The 13,625-nt window shown below is 40.9% G+C and overlaps 1 protein-coding gene across 5 annotated transcripts in view; it reads left to right on the top strand.

The window, feature by feature from the left end:
- Positions 1-13,625, top strand: part of TF (transferrin) — a 62,836-nt gene that overhangs the window by 13,718 nt on the left and 35,493 nt on the right. The window lies entirely within an intron of this gene.

Raw genomic sequence — 13,625 nt, 5'->3', positions numbered from 1 at the left:
CCATTCTCCCCTGGTCTGCAAAGTTTCTGCTGAGAAATATGCTGATAGTCTGATAGGAATTCCCTTATATGTGACTTGACACTCTTCTCTTGTGGCTTTTAGAATTTTCTCTGTCTTTGACTTTTGACAGTTTGATTATAACATTCCTCAGAGAGAATCTTTTTGGGTTGAATCTAGTTGGAGACCTTTGGGTCTCCTGAATCTGGATGTTCATATCTCTTACTATATTTGAGAAGTTTTTAGCTATTATTTCATTAAATTGGTTTTCTGTGACTTTTCTTCATCTCTTCTCATCTGATATTTCTTTTCTTTTCTTTTTTTTTTTTTTTTTGAGACAGAGTCTCGCTCTGTCACCCAGGCTGGAGTGCAGTGGCATGATCTCAGCTCACTGCAAGCTCTGCCTCCCGGGTTCACATCATTCTCCTGCCTCAGCCTCTCCGAGTAGCTGGGACTATAGGCGCCCGCCACCATGCCCAGCTAATTTTTTTTTTTTTTTGTATTTTTAGTAGAGACGGGGTTTCACCGTGGTCTCAGTCTCCTGACCTCGTGATCCACCTGCCTTGGCCTCCCAAAGTGCTGTGATTACAAGCGTGAGCCACCGCGCCTGGCCCCTCATCTGATAGTTCTATAATGTGAATATCTGTTCACTGAATGGTGTCCCATAATTACCATAGGGTTTCTTCATTCCTTTTTATTCTTTTTTTTTTTTCTCTCTGACTGGGTTACTTTAAAATAGCTATCTTCAAGTTCAGAACTTCTTTCTTTTGCTTGATTTAGTCTGTTGATGAAGCACTTAATTGTATTATTTTATTTTATTCATTGAATTTTTTCACTTCACAATATCTGTTTGGTTCTTTTATATGATATCTCTTTGTTGATTTTTTTCATTCAGATCATGAATTGTTTTCCTGATTTCATTGAATTGTTTGTCTGTGTTCTCTTGTATGCCACTGAGCTTCCTTAAGATCAATATTTTTAAATTTCTTTTCAGGTATTTTGTAAATTCCCCTTTCTTTGTGGCCTCTTACTGGACATTTATTGTGGTGTCATATTCTCTTGCTTTTTCATGTTTCTTGTGTCCCTACATTGATATCAGCACATCTAGCGAAATGAGCTCCTATCTCAAGCTCCTCATCTACCCAGTGAGCTACCAGATTGACTCTTCCAGCTCATTTAGTTGCCAGAGCTGAAGAACCCAGCAGAAGGCAGATCTTCTCTCCAGCCTAGAACTCAGTCCTAGAGAGGACAGGAAGGGCCTCTGGCTCATGAGCTTCCTGCCCAGGAGTTTCTGGGGACAGGACCTCACTCCTTCTGGAAATGGCATTTTCACATTGAGTCCTATGTTCTCTCCTTGAAGTTTTCCCCCAGGAAGCCATGAGCATGCCTATCCTTTATGCTGGGCTTCTGGAAGACTCTCCCCTGGAGTTTCACCTGCTACAAATCTTCAGACTCTGTTATCCAAAGCCCAGAGACTGCTGGCTATGATGGGCTTGTGGTTCTACCACCAATTTTTTATACCAGGAGAGTCAACCTTGCAGTCCTAAGTGGCACAGACCTGAGGCAGGAGCCTGAAGACCCTGGTCCAACAGGGGTCTTTCAATGGCACTGAGGGAGAGCTGTCAAGAACACCACCTCTGCTTTGTCCCAATTCTAAGAACTTGGAACGAAAGCCAGAGCAGACAATTAATGTTTAACATTTCAATATATTTGGGATACTAATGGATCCCTTTGAAGATTAATAAAAGCCAGGAACTCTCGTTCTAGTAACACACACACAAGCATGCATACACACACACCTTTACATACAATTTTTGTACATTCATAGCTTCAGTTCAGTGATTCTTCTGTGACTTCACACTGCCTTTCCCTGAGTGGTAGAAGTATAGGGATGGAGATTTGTTGATCTGATTTTAAGTAGATGCTACCCTAGGGGGTTGGTAAGTCTTATTAAATTGTACATGTATACACTTTACATATATGTGTTTAAAAGGCCTATCTGTGAGGAATATTTAAAACAACTGAAAGAGCAAAATCATTCCATTGTAGAAACCAACAGTTAACACCAATTATTTGCAAATCTGTATAGGTCAGAGATTTACTTTGGACAGCTGAGAAACATGGTGAACTTCGATCTTCTTTTTCCATGGACCCTGAGGACATTAAACAAGAGAGTTTACTCTGGAGGCAGTAGAAGGATCAGTGATCAGTTTACTTTGGCCCTAGGAGCACTGGACTCTGTTCAGCTTAACCAGCCACCTCTCATGGGCCTATCTGAAAGTCTTGGGACTTGACCTGTCTTGGTGAAGGAGCAATGGGAAGTACAATCCTTAAATAATGTTGGAAGAAATTATGAATAACACTTTTCAAGAAAGTGTGTCACAGGACAGTGGGGACAGCTCAGGCTATTGAGTTCATAGTCCTAGATTCTAGCTTTCCATCTTGCTGGACAGCCTACCAGTCATGTCCTCCAGCTGAGCTCAGTTTTTGTCTCTGTAAAATCACATCTCTATACTAAATGGTCTCTCAGGGTGTATTTTGCCAAAGGGCCCAGTAGCAATGGAGGGAGACATAAAGCAGTCACACAGAATAACTTCATTAGTTCACTGAGTGTGTATATGGTATGTAGTCTATGTTGGGTGTTCTGAAACTGTAAATGATAGTTGTCATCACCATCTATTGGTGTCATTACCATCTATTGGTGAGACAGAGCAAGCAGTCTAATAGCAATGTGAGCAATCTTCGGAATGACAAGGTAGACATTTGTACTCCTATTACTAATGAGAAAACAGAGCCTCAGAGTAGTTAAGTAACTTGTCCAGTATGATGCAGCTACTCAGTGGTCTAACATCCAAACCCAAGAGTCTTTGACTCCAATTCCATGCCCATTTTATTACTGCACAGATTGCATGTGACAATACTCAGTGAATGAATGGACAGGTGACTATTCATAGAAGGTGGGCACAGGGAACTAGTATACAGAGAAGAAGTCCTGCTAGGATCTGTCTGCTCTGTTCTCTGTGATGGACTGCCTAGGACTTAGTGGTCAGCATCCTTGCAGGGTCCTCGATGTAGTGGGACCTGAGGGGCTGGGCTCAGGAGCTGTGCACATGGAACTTAGAAGGGGAAGATATTGGTCAGCATATAAATAAAAATTAGAGGAAAAATGCTAAGGTGCTGGATACTGTACTAGGTGATTTACAGTAATTGCTAATTTAGATCTCACAATAACTCTATGAAGCAGGCATTATCGAGAGGTGAAGCTGGCTGGGCTTCTGGGTTAGGTGGGGACTTGGAGAACTTTTCTGTCTAGCTAAAGGATTATAAATGCACCAATCACTGCTCTGTGTCTAGCTAAAGGTTTGTAAATGCATCAATCAGCACTCTGTCAAAACGGACCAATCAGCACTCTATAAAATGGACCAATCAGCACTCTATAAAATGGACCAATCAGCTCTCTGTAAAATGGACCAATCAGCAGGATGTGGGTGGGGCCAAATAAGGGAATAAAAGCTGGCCACGCAAGCCAGAGGCGGCAACCCAGTCGGGTGCCCTTCCATGCAGTGGAAGGTTTATTCTTTTGCTGTTTGCAATAAATCTTGCTGCTGCTCACTCCTTGGCTCCACACTACGTTTATGAGCTGTAACAGTCATGATGACGGTCTGCAGTTTCACTCCTGAAGTCAGCGGGACCATGAGCACCCCAGAAGGAAGAAACTCCAGACACGTCTGAACATCAGAAGGAACAAACTGGACACACCATCTTTAAGAACTGTAGCACTCACTGCGAGGGTCCGCAGCTTCATTCTTGAAGTCAGCGAGACCAGTGAACCCACCAATTCCAGACACATTATGATCTTCATTTTCTAGATGGGGAACTGGGGCACTGAGAGCTTAGGTGACTTGCCTAATTCACTGTCCAACCTGAAAGTCTTAGTGTATAGAAGTGAACGACCAAGCTACTGTAGCTTTAGTGGTGTCTTCAGTCAGGGAGAACCAGGGCCAGGATCTTCTCTTGTCCTAATTCGCGCAGTTATGATCCTGTCCTGTGTTTACTGAATGCCACTTCTACCAACGCTATGTTCCTGCCTTGCAGTATGAAGATTATTTCCGAATTCAGATCTAGGAATAAACCCCACTTCTGGGGGCACATTCATCTATCAGAATTTGTTCTTTTGTTTAAAATCCAAATTCTTTGACACCTGTTGTCTCAGCCCACTGTATGCCATGCTCTCAAAATTTCACAGCCTTCCTATCCATTCTCAAGCATCTACTATCTCACATGGGAGAGGGGCCTCTGGAGGAAGGGCCTGAAGCAGCTGCTGTGACACAGGCTGCCTGTTTCACAGTTTGGGGCACAAAACTCGTGTGTCCCCATCCCTGACTACTAACCTTCCCATCTTTGCCGAGCCTGCCCAGGTGTCCTGTAAACAGTGTGTCAGGGAAGGCTAGCATTCCTGCACACCTGCCTTTGATCAGGGACCTTTGTTCCTTTACACATTAGAGCTCCCAGAGTGCGCTGGGCTCCAGGGTCAGTGGCCCTTCTAGCTGTCAGCCTGGGGGTCAAGTGGAGCTGGATGAGGTTGAAAATATGGTGATGAGAAAAGGGGTTTCTTAGCAGGGTACATCTCTGTCTTAAAATGAGAACAGACAGCTCCTGGTCTGTCCCAGTTGTAGAAGAAGGACTGAGTTGAGGAAAAAGAGCCCGTGGCTTTGTAACATTGAACAATGCTGAATATCTCTGCTCCATTATTCCTCCATTCTTCACACAATCCTATCTGCCCTTCACAGTCCTGTAGAGGAGATGATTAAAAGGCTGGCTGCTCCCTTTCTTCTTTCATTTCCCTGCCTTTCTCTTGTTTCCATTTTCTTTCCTTCCTTAAAACCAAACAAACAACAACAAAAATAACATGTATTTATTCTATTCTTGTTCCTTTGCTTGAGGTGGCTATGGGCAGTGGCTCCTGAGAGACTGGGGTGGAGCAGGCAGTGGGAGGATCAGGAGGTTGTTTACGTACAAGAGAAATGAGCAAAGAGCTGAAAATAGTGAGCACACTGGGACTGCGGTTTCTCATGGCCAGAGAAGGGAGCTGCACTTATGGGGAGGAAGACAGCTAGAATATCTGCAGTGCTGTTCAGTCAGAATCGAGGGATCAGTGTGAACTCATGGTTGTGTAAGGGTGTGGGACAGGTATAGATGTGTGTGTGTGTCTGTGTTCCCTAGCTCTGTCTGGAGAGCCTAGTATCAATGATTCTGCAACAAGAATTACCACACCCGGCACCCAGAATTTGCTTTCTAAATATGGTTCTCAACTAAAAGGATACGTCCGTCACCTTAGAGAAGGAGATTCCAGAAATAGAGATCCCAGAGCTGGTACAGGGAAGGTACAAGGTAGGCCTGAATGTGTTCTTCTATCAGAAAGTGAAGTGCTTAAAAAATGTTGAGGCTTGTAACAGGTCCACAGGAGCCAGTTGGAAATGCTCCAATTGGCCACATGTGCAACAGTTTGAGCACTGAACTAGATAACGACAGTAACTGGCTATAACCCACCAAACAAAACAGGAACTCATGAGTCCATGCCGATAAAAACAAGTCATAGAAAAAACTAAACAGATGAAGAAAGGGAAGTTCTTCCTTACCTTAGAATGCTAATTAATAAGCATAGAAGAAGTGATATCTGAAAATCCTCATTTTGCAATCAATATAGTACTAATCCATTCTGTGAATCATTAAGAACACAGCATTGCATCTGTGACATTGCTGCCAAAAATGCACAGCCTGAGTCAAATCATGTGGTGACGCCACAAAAACCCAAATGGAGAAAGTTTCTTAAAAAAATACCTGTTAAATACAAAATCACACCATGAGAACACAGACCAGCCAAATCCAGAATGTTGGAAATTCCCAAGGACAAATGATCCAGTTTATTTGACAAGTATGCAACATAAAATTCTGCCAATTGTTTAGAGTGAAAGAGATTTAAGAGTTAAATGTAACATGTGGATCTTGTTTGGGATCCAGTTTGAACAACCTAATACTTTTTTAGACAACAAGGGTAATTGCTATATTGACTGAGTATTAGATGATAATAAGAAATAATTGTGCTGCAGTCCCAGCACTTTGGGATGCTGAGGCAGATGGATCACGAGGTCAGGAGTTCAAGACCAGCTTGGTCAAGATGGTGAAACCCCGTCTCTACTAAAAATACAAAAATTAGCCAGGCATGGTGGCAGGTGCCTATAACCCCAGTGACTCGGGAGGCTGACACAGAGAATTGCTTGAACCTGGCAGGCAGAGGTTGTAGTGAGCCAAGATCACACCACTGCACTCCAGCTTCAGTAACTGAGCAAGACTCCATCTCAAAAAAAAAAAAAGAAAGAAAGAATTGTGGAAAATTCCAAAAGCCAGAACACCTCTTCTCCTCCAAAGGATCACAGCTCCTCGCCAGCCAGGAACAAAACTGGACAGAGAATGAGTTTGATGAACTGACAGAAGTAGAAGCTTCAGAAAGTGGGTAATAACAAACCCCTCCGAGCTGAAGGAGCTAACCCAACGCAAGGAAGCTAAAAACCTTGAAAAAAGGTTAGAGGAATTGCTAACTAAAATAATCAGTTTGAAGAAGAACATAAATAAGCTGATGGAGCTGAAAAACGGCACGAGAACTTTGTGAAGTATACACAAGTATCAGTAGCCGAATTGATCAGGCAGAAGAAAGGATATTAGAGATTGAAGATCAACTTAATGAAATAAAGCATGAAGACAAGAAGAGAAAAAAGAATGAAAAAGAACAAACAAAACCTCCAAGAAATATGGGACTATGTGAAAAGACCAAACCTATGTTTGATTGGTGTACCTGAAAGTGACAGGGAGAATGGAACCAAGCTGGAAAACACTCTTCAGGATATTATCCAGGAGAACTTCCCCAACCTAGCAAGACAGACCAACATTCCAATTCAGGAAATACAGAGAACACCACAAAGATACTCCTCAAAAAGACCAACCACAAGACACATAATCGTCAGATTCACCAAGATTGAAATGAAGAAAAAATGTTAAGGGCAGCCAGAGAGAAAGGTTGGATTACCCACAAAGGGAAGCCCATCAGACTAACAGCAGATCTCTTGGCAGAAACCCTGCAAGCCAGAAGAGAGTGGGGGCCAATATTCAACATTCTTAAAGAAAGGAATTTTCAACCCAGAATTTCACATCCAGCCAAACTAAGCTTCCTAAGTGAAGGAGAAATAAAATACACACAAGCAAATGCTGAGAGATTTTGTCACCACCAGGCCTGCCTTACAAGAGCTCCTAGAGGAAGCACTAAATATGGAAAGGAAAAACTGGTACCAACCACTGCAAAAACATAACAAATTGTAAAGACCATCAACACTATGAAGAAACTGCATCAACTAACAGGCAAAATAACCAGCTAGCATCATAACGACAGGATCAAATTCACACGTAACAATATTAACCTTAATGTAAACAGGCTAAGTGCCCCCCAGTTAAAAGACACAGACTGGCAAATTGGATAGAGTCAAGACCCATCAGTGTGCTGTATTCAGGAGACCCATCTCACATGCAAAGACACACATAGGCTCAAAATAAAGGGATGAAAGAAGATTTACCAAGCAAATGGAAAGCAAAAAAAAAAAAAAAAAAAAAAAAAAAGCAGAGGTTACAATCTTAGTCTCTGATAAAACAGACTTTAAACCAACAAAGACAAAGAAGAGTATTACATGATGGTAAAAAGATCAATGCAACAAGAAGAGCTAATTATCTTAAATATATATGCACCCAATACAGGAACACCCAGATTCATAAAGCAAGTTCTTAGAGACCGACAAAGAGACTTAGACTCCCACACAATAATAGTGGGAGACTTTAACACCCCACTGTCAATATAAGGCAGATTAATGAGACAGAAAATTAATAAGGATATTCAGGACTTGAATTCAGCTCTGGACCAAGCAGACGTAATAGACATCTACAGAAGTCTCCACCCCAAATCAATAGAATATACATTCTTCTCAGCACCACATTGCACTTATTCTAAAATTGAGCACATAATCGAAAGTAAAACACTCCTCAGCAAATGCAAAAGAACAGAAATCATAACAGTCTCTCAGACCACAGTGCAATCAAATTAGAACTCAGAATTAAGAAACTCACTCAAAACTACACAACTACCTGGAAACTGAACAACCTGTTCCTGAATGACTACTGGGTAAATAATGAAATTAAGGCAGAAATAAATAAGTTCTTTGAAACTAATGAGAACAAAGACACAATGTACTAGAATCTCTGGGACACAGCTAAAGCAGGGTTTAGAGGGAAATTTATACCACTAAATGCCCACAGGAGAAAGCAGGAAAGATCTAAAATTGACACTCTAACATCACAATTAAAAGAACTAGAGAAGCAAGAGCAAACACATTCAAAAGCTAGCAGAAGACAAGAAATAACTAAGATCAGAGCAGAGCTGTGAGAGGTAGAGACACAAAAAAAAAACCTTAAAAAAATCAGTGAATCCAGGAGCTGGTTTTTTGAAAAGATTAACAAAATAGACCGCTAGCCAGACTAATAAAGAAGAAAAGAGAGAAGAATCAAATAGACACAATAAAAAATGATAAAGGGGATATCATCACTGATCCCACAGAAATAAAAACGACCATCAGAGAATACTATAAACATCTCTATGAAAATAAACTAGAAAATTTACAAGAAATGGATAAATTCCTGGACACATACACCCTCCCAAGACTAAACCAGGAAGAAGTCAAATCCTTGCATAGACCAATAACAAGTTCTGAAATAGAAGCAGTAATTAATAGCCTACCAAGAAAAAATAGCCCAGGACCAGAAGGATTCACACCTGAATTCTACCAGAGGTACAAAGAAGAGCTGGTACCATTCCTTCTGAAACTATTCCAAACAATAGAAAAAGAGGGACTCCCCCCTAACTTATTTTATGAGGCCAGCATCATCCTGATACCAAAACCTGGCAGAGACACAACAAAAAAAGAAAATTTCAGGCCAATATCCCCGATGAACATCGATGAGAAAATCTTCAATAAAATACTGGCAAACTGAATCCAGCAGCACATCAAAAAGCTCATCCACCACGATCAAGTTGGCTTCATCCCTGGGATGCAAGGCTGGTTCAACATACGCAAATCAATAAGCATAATCCATCACATAAACAGAACCAATGACAAAAACCACATGATTATCTCAATAGATGCAGGAAAGGCCTTCAACAAAATTCAACACCCTTTCATGCTAAAAACTCTCAATAAACTAGGTATTGATGGAATGTATCTCAAAATAATAAGAGCTATTTATGACAAACCCACAGCCAATATCATACTGAATAGGCAAAAGCCGGAAGCATTCCCTTTGAAAACCGGCACAAGACAAGGATGCCCTCTCTTACCACTCCTATTCAACATAGTATTGGAAGTTTTGGCCAGGGCAATCAGGCAAGAGAAAGAAATAAAGGGTATTCAAATAGGAAGAGAGGAAGTCAAATTCTCTCTGTTTGCAGATGACATGATTGTATATTCAGAAAACCCCATCATCTCAGTCCAAAATCTCCTTAAGCTGATAAGCAACTTCAGCAAAGTCTCAGGATACAAAATCAATGTGCAAAAATCACAAGCATTCCTATACACCAATAATAGACAAACAGAGCACCAAATCATGAGTGGACTCCCATTCACAATTGCTACAAAGAGAATAAAATACCTAGGAATACAATTTACAAGGGATGTGAAGGACCTCTTCAAGGAGAATGACAAACCACTGCTCAATTAAATAACAGTGGACACAAATGGAAAAACATTCCATGCTCATGGATAGGAAGAATCAATGTCGTTAAAATGGCCATACTGCCCAAAGTAACTTATAGATTCAATGTTATCCCCATCAAGCTACCATTAACTTTCTTCACAGAATTGGAAAAAACTACTTTAAATTTCATATGGAACCAAAAAAGAGCCCACATAGCCAAGACAATCCTAAGCAAAACGAACAAAGCTGGAGGCACCACGCTACCTGACTTCAAACTATACTACAAGGCTACAGTAACCAAAACAGCATGGTACTGGTACCAAAGCCGATATATAGACCAATGGAACAGAACAGAGGCCTCAAAAAATAACGCCACACATCTACAACCATCTGATCTTTGACAAACCTAACAAAAACAAGCAATGAGGAAAGGATTCCCTATTTAATAAATGGTGCTAGGAAAACAGGCTAGCCATATGCAGAAAACTGAAACTGGACCCCTTCCTTACACCAGATACAAAAATTAACTCAAGATGGATTAAAGACTTAAACGTAAGACCTAAAGCCATAAAAACCCTAGAAGAAAACCTAGACAATACCATTCAGGACATAGGCATGGGCAAAGACTTCATGACTAAAACACCAAAAGCAATGGCAATAAAAGCCAAAATTGACAAATGGGATCTCATTAAAATAAAGAGCTTCTGCACAGCAAAAGAAGCTATCATCGGAGTGAAGAGGCAACCTACAGAATGGGAGAAAATTTTTACAATCTATCCCTCTGACAAAGGGCTAATATCCAGAATCTACAGGGAACATAAACAAATTTACAAGAAAAAAAAAACCCATCAAAAAGTGGGCAAAGGATATGAACAACTATCAAAAAGTGGGCAAGGATATGTCACAAAAGAAGACATTTAGGCAGCCAACAAACATAAGGAAAAAAAGCTCATCAGCACTGGTCATTAGAGAAATGCAAATCAAAAGCACAATGAGATACCATCTCATGCCAGTTAGAATGGCAATCATTAAAAAGTCGGGAAACAACAGATGCTAGAGAGGATGTGGAGAAATAGGAATGCTTTTACACTGTTGGTGGGAGTGTAAATTAGTTCAACCATTGTGGAAGACAATGTGGCAATACCTCAGGGATCTAGAACCAGAAATACCATTTGACCCAGCGATCCCATTACTGGGTATATACCCAAAGGATTATAAGTCATTCTACTATAAAGACACAAGCACATGTATGTTTATTGCAGCACTATTCACAATAGCAAAGACTTGGAACCAACCCAAATGCCCAACAATGATAGACTGGATAAAGAATATGTGGCACACATACACCATGGAATACTATGCAGCCATAAAAAAGGATGAGTTCATGTCCTTTGCAGGGGCATGGATGAAGGTGAAAACCATCATTCTCAGCAAAGTAACACAGGAACAGAAAACCAGATACCACATGTTCTCACTCATAAGTGGGAGTTGAACAATGAGAACACATGGACACAGGGAGGGGAACATCACACACTGGGGCCTCTCAGGGGGTTGGGGGCTAAGGGAGGGATAGCATTAGGAGAAATACCTAATGTGGCGTGATCTCAGCTCACTGCAACCTCTGCCTCCCGGGTTCAAGTGATTCTCGATTCTCATGCCTCAGCCTCCCAAGTAGGTAGGATTACAGGTACATGCCACCATGCCCAGCTAATTTTTGTATTTTTAGTATAGATGGGGTTTCACCATGTTGGCCAAGCTGGTCTCAAACTCCTGACCTTAAGTGATCCTCCCGCCTTGGCCTCCCAAAATGCTGGTATTACAGGCATGAGCCACCGTGCCCAGCCTCTTTTGCATTTTCTTTTTCAAACTTTAGAATTATGTTGTTAATTTACATGAAAAAACATTTGGAATTTGATTGGGAGTACATTGAATTTCGACATCAATTTGAGGAGAATTGTAATTTTTACAATATCAAGTCTTCCACTCCCTGTTCAAGATATAGTTTTCCATTTACTTTGAGTTTCTTAAAGTCTGGTACATAAAAGTTTTAGATGTCTTTTGATAGATTTAATCCTAGGTATTTGTTTTTCTTATGTTACTTTAGGTAGCATTTTTCATGGTTTTTTTTTTTTTCAGTTTGAGTATAGAAATACAGTTGACTTTCGTGTATTTACCTACCTTGATCCAGCTCTTTTTTTTTTTTTTTTTTTTTTTTGAGACAGGGTCTTACTCTGTCACCCAGGCTGGAGTGTAGTGGCGCAATCTTGGGTCACTGCAACCTCTGCCTCCCGGATTCAGGCGATTCTCCAACCTCAGCCTCCTGAGTAGCTGGGACTGCAGGCGTGCACCACCACACCTAGCTAATTTCTGTGTTTTTAGTAGAGAAGGGGTTTTGCTATGTTGGCCATGCTGGTCTCAAACTCCTGACCTCAGGTCATCTGCCTGCTTCAGCCTCCCAAAGTTCTGTGATTATAGACTTGAGCCACCACACCCAGCTTTAACTCATGTATTCTAAGGTATACTGTAGTTTCTTCAGAATTTTATACACATACAATTTGTTATGCATAAAGATGAGAGTTTGTTTTTTTCCTTTTCAATCCTTTTACTTACTATTTCTTTTTCTTGCCTGACTAAACTGGCCAGGGCCTCCAGTAAAAAGGTTGACTAGAAATGATAATAGTAAACATTCTGGTCTTATTACTGATCTCAACAAGAAAGCTTTATTCAGCATGCCACACTAAGTATGATTTCTGTAGATTTTTATGGTACACAAATACTTGATATCAGACTGAGAAAGTTTTGTCAAATAAGTTTGCTAAGAGGTTTTGTTATGAATGGATACTGAATTTTATTAAATGATGTTCCCGTACTGAGTGATAGGGTCATACCATTTTCCTTTATTATTCCACTAATATGATATATTACAGTGATTGATACTTGAAAAGATAGCTTACATTCCTGGAATAAATGCAATTTGGTAACTATTTATTAATCTTTTTTACATTTTGCTAGATTCTATTTACTAATCTTTTGTATGGAAATTTTGCATCTGTGTTCATAAAAGTTATTTTTTTTTATCTTTGTCATGATGTCTTTGTTAGTTTTTCCTTTCTAAGTATACATACTGTCCTCAAAACATTAGTTAAGGAGTGTTCCTACTTTTCTGTTCCTGGAGGAATATATTGGTATAATCTTTTTTCTTTACTTAGAGACAGGGTCTCACTTTGTTGCCCAGGCTGGAATGCAGTGTCGTGATCTTGGCTCACTGCAGCCTTGAACTCCTGGGCTCAAGCAATCCTCCCACCTTAGCCTCTCGGGTAGCTGGCACTACAGGTGCATGCCACCGTGTCCAGCTGATTTAAATTTTTTGTAGAGATGAGTTCTCACTATATTGCCCAGGCTGGTCTTGAACTTGTGAGCTCAAGCGATCCTCCTGCCTCAGGCTTCCAAAGCCCTAGGACTACAGGCATGAGCCACCACCCCCACGCTGTAATTCTTCTTAAATGTTCGATGGAATTCATTCCACCTGACCCTGGACTATTCTTCATGAGACAGGTATTTTTGTAGACTCCCCTGTGAAAAGAATGGAAACCTTGAGAATCTTCATTGTCCAAGGACTTCTGAGAGGTAGAACAGAGATAGAGAAAGAGAGAGAGAAGGAGAGAGAGAGAGAAAGAGAGAGAGAGCAAGAGCGAGCGAGCAGTGGTGTCATGTGGCATTTCAAAATGCCTGGCATTTTCCTAAGAGTACCCTGTCCAGTCCCCAACCCCCTGGTCATACGGCCCGACCCAGTGGGCTTGCAGGGTGACTGGTTTCGTGAATGTCGGTTCTCAGGCTGC

The sequence above is a fragment of the Nomascus leucogenys genome, chromosome 8, assembly GCF_006542625.1.
Source record: "Nomascus leucogenys isolate Asia chromosome 8, Asia_NLE_v1, whole genome shotgun sequence".
Lineage (NCBI taxonomy): Eukaryota > Metazoa > Chordata > Mammalia > Primates > Hylobatidae > Nomascus > Nomascus leucogenys.
This window is presented reverse-complemented; position numbering and strand designations above follow the sequence as displayed.